The sequence below is a fragment of the Lolium perenne genome, chromosome 5, assembly GCF_019359855.2.
Source record: "Lolium perenne isolate Kyuss_39 chromosome 5, Kyuss_2.0, whole genome shotgun sequence".
NCBI classification, from domain to species: Eukaryota; Viridiplantae; Streptophyta; class Magnoliopsida; order Poales; family Poaceae; genus Lolium; species Lolium perenne.
The window spans coordinates 82,289,495-82,293,580 of record NC_067248.2 but is presented as its reverse complement, the minus strand read 5'-3'; the positions used below and the strand labels follow the sequence as shown (position 1 = coordinate 82,293,580).

At 44.5% G+C, this 4,086-nt stretch overlaps 1 long non-coding RNA gene across 1 annotated transcript; it reads left to right on the top strand.

Annotated features, from left to right (window-relative positions):
- The first annotated feature begins 467 nt into the window (after window positions 1-467).
- Window positions 468-2,668, top strand: LOC127300690 (uncharacterized). Its single transcript, XR_007851521.2, has 3 exons — window positions 468-891; window positions 987-1,356; window positions 2,117-2,668. It is a non-coding gene; the product is annotated as an uncharacterized lncRNA (long non-coding RNA).
- The last annotated feature ends 1,418 nt before the right edge of the window (window positions 2,669-4,086 follow it).

The window sequence follows — 4,086 nt, the reverse complement described above, 5'->3', positions numbered from 1 at the left end:
TTCTCATCAAGCTAAAACATAATGTATTACTATAATTGGCCTATGTGCCATTTCAGGACCAAATATTTCTGCTGCATCACTGCACTAGATGCTTGCTTAAACGTTTTGTATAATTTCAGCTGTGCTACTCTGTCTAAGAAAACCAAGTCCTGTAATGTTCTCATTAGGTAACAGTATAACCTGTCTACCTAGGAGCCTCCACAGCGATTTGGCGCTCAGAGCCGTTAGATACAGCTGTTCAACGGTCTGGATTGTCCAAAGTCACCGAAAGGTCATTCGAGCCGTTTCCCATCAGCCTTTCACGTCAAACAGGCCGGTCCACGTTGGTGGGCTTCTACTCCGCAAGTTGAATTCGGCGTTATATGGTTAATCGGGCCGAGAAGAGTTCAGACGGCCCGCCAGGTTAGTAGACGATTCGTCTGACCACCTGTTGATTGTGGGCGGATCGTGGCCATCAAGATGAAAGGGCGTCCTCAGGCGGCGGCACTATGAACCGACGTCCCCATCGTCCCCACGCGCGCTGCCGATCCAGCGCTTCCTCCCAATCTCCCCCAGGTGAAAGGGGCGAACAGGAGACCGATCCCCACTGATGTTGACGATCAGCAGCACTGCAGCCTGCACCGTGATAACCCTGAGGGTCAAACAGAGCAGGTTCAACCTGATCTCATTCATCTCCTTTCCTTCCTTTGGATTTGCTGTAAAAGCATATCTTTCATTCTTTCCATCGAACCATCTTTTGATGTTCACCACAAAGTTACAGAATTAGCTGAATTGTTTGATGTGACAAATTTAACCACAGGTCGAATGTGTTTTTTCAATGGTGTACCAGGTAAAGAAATTGCTTGCTTCACAAATGGCAGAAGAGTATAGCCCGTAACCTGTCAAAAAATTGTAGGCTGCATCTTTCACTTACTTAATTATGTTGCAAAAACATTTGGAAACAAATTCTCACGGCTAACTATTTTACTTCTCTTATTGTTATGTAGATGGTGGCCAAACAGTATAGCCCGTCAGGCGTCAGCTTTCCAAAAATTGTAGACTGCATCTTTCATTTACTTAATCATGTGTCACAAAAACATTTCGAATTCATAGCAAAGAAATTCTCACAACTATCTATTTTACTTTCTTATTGTCATGAAGATGGTGGCCAAACAGTATAGCCCATCAGCTGTCCAAAAATTGTACGCTGCATCTTTCACTTACTTTAATTATTCGCAAAAACTTATGGAATCTACAGCAAAGAAATTCTCACATCTATTATACTTTTCTTACTGTCACGTAGATAGTGTATTTGGTGGGACTAATCGAAGTATTTTGTAGCAGATATTGCAATGCACAAAGCCACCGTTTGCAACAGTAAGTCCCTTAATAATCCCAAGGCTACATGGTTATATTCAGAATAAGCATTTTCCCATGATAACTAATTGAATTGTTCATAAGCTGATTTTGTGCAGTAATCTTATGTAGGAATGTAAAAAAAAAGTATTAATTAATGTGGTTCTTCCTATTACCCTGGCCGTACACATGGATGTCAGGAGTTAAATAGTTATTTGCAAGTCCTTACGTTGTTAACTGGTTATTTTTACGCTGATGTCTGTATGTTTGTACCTATCAAGCGATGTCCACTATTAAGGCTATTAGACAACAAAATCTTATCTTTTCCTGAGGATGAGTGCAAAACTGCAAAAATCTGATTGGCATGGTGCTTCAGTTACGATGACCATGCCTTTAGCATAGTTATAATCTTTTCTTCTCTGAATTTTGAGTTGTAGGATCAACATTGCTGGTGTTAATGTCATCTTGTCTCTTTAGATTGAGTATTGCTTTGCAGGTTCATTTAATGGACCATTTTGGCATATGTACACAGGTCTGGTATACTTCACGTGGCTGATAAATTCCAATGCTATTCATATAGATCATGTGTATTAGGTCCCAAGGCCCCAAATTATTTATTCTGTAGGAGTTATATTTTCGCTATTGCTTGCAGTTATTAGCCTTTTTTTCTATATTGACATCTGCACAGCACTGTGTTGATTGTGAATGTTATCTTACTGATCTGCTGTTACTATTTACTGTAGCAAATTTCATCTAACAAAGTTTCTTCCCTCCATGTCAGCTATTTGTGGAAAAGAAGCTCATGCTATAGAGAAAGCTGTAAAGGCATGATTCTAGGGTGTCAGTATTAATTTAAGGTAAGCACTTAATTTCTGAACTTTCGCCAGTAATGAAATCGTGTTTGTTAACAGAGTAAATAATCATATGGATAAGTGCATTTATTTTATTTAGTGGTCTATTTTGTCTTTTGTCCAATCCAAGGGGAAGCTCTCCATATACGAGTATGATGTTTGAATTTTAAATCGCTAGGCTACACGAGTTTGCTCACATACCAATGAGAGACTATATTGCCATTAACTGAATTGCTATGTTAACTTTTCTTGAAAGGGAGGCAAAAGCTTTGCCTCAATCTATTAATTAAGAAGAAAATTTTCTTTTTAATTACTCTGTTAACATAATATATCAAGACTATTTTCGTTTGAGATTTATTCCGTCCGCTCCATATTAGATGTAGCTAAATTTATTGGTTGATTTTCACATCTCTCAATCCATATTGCAGTCATCATTTTAGTAGGTTCACAACTGGAAATGTCAATATGACACAATTACGTCCACCTGGAGCCTCCCTTAACTTGCCATGGAAAGTGAGTAAATGACGAGGAACTACCACATTACAGGTGGTCATGTCTGAAAACTACTAACATTGGGCAAGGCGACACATAACTACCACTTCAGGGGCTTGGTCGAGACGCAGAGCACTGATTCTGCCAGTTAGCTTTGTTAAGCCGTTTTCTGACCGCTCGGCCCCACCTGTCAGGTCCACGTGGCAAGTGAAAAGCAAATCACCAGTCTCATTTTACAAAAAAAAACCCCAAATCATATTTTCTATTACACATATGTCCTCCTCTATTCTTCACATAAAAAAATACAGGAAACAAATCTCGACCAGAAGTCAACACCGTCCTCCTGTTCGTCTACCTCACGCATTAGAGGCTCCCACCTCGCCGGCAGGTTCTATTCGCCGCCACCCCGTCTCCCCCAGTCCCGACCCTCCACCAGGCGCATCTCCCACCACCTCAGATCGATGCCGCCGGGACACGACACTCCCATGCCTAGCTGCAGCCTCCCGCTGGCAGTAGGAACTGGAGGCAGCCGCTGAGTCACACGCAGAACACGCGTGAAATCCAAATCCAAATCGAAGCCTGAGGTTCCGCGGGCTCGCGCACGCGGCCGGCGTTGAGGAGGTGCTGGCAACGGTGGCGGAGTGCAACGGCGGCGGGGTCGGGCGGGGCATGGCGCGGCAGAGCTCGAACCCATGGTGAACCGAGAAGGGGAGCGACACCAGCGGCCCAGCGTTGCATCTGGGGGCTGCCTGCGGCGCGAGGTGGAGGTCAGACGCGTGCCTCCCTGCGGCTCAAGCGGCCAACGTCGGTTGCACAGGTTCCCGTCTGTAGGATGATGCGGGGCGATGGGATCTGGCCCGGAGGCGTGATTGCTTGGGATCGAGGCGGCGGTGGTTGTGGAAGGGGAGCGGGTGCCGGCGATTTTGGAAGGGGAGCGGGCGGCGGCGTGGTTCAGGCCGACGGCGGTGACCCTGGGAGGCCGATGGTGGGATAGTGGGATGCGGTCGTGGTTGACTGGGTGTGAATCTTATCCCTTCGGTGGTTTTGCAAATCGACCCTCAAAAGTTATAAAAAATTTGTAGTGAGGTTCGATCTTTCTGTTTCAGCCACGTAGACCCGACAGGTGGGTCCGAACGGTCAGAAAATGGTTTAACACGGCTAATCAGCAAAATCAGTGCTCCGCGTCTCGACCATGCCCCTGAAGTGGTAGTTATGTGTCGACTTGCCCAGTATTGGTAGTTTTCAGACATGACCGCCTGCAATGTGGTAGTTCCCCGTCATTTACTCCATGGAAAGTACATTCATTTTCCAGTTCCTTCATTACTAGCTAGGGGAAGGCAACATTGATTTCTAAACAATTTTTTGTTTTGTTTTTATGACTCTTGAATTCCCTGTCAATCTGTTTAGG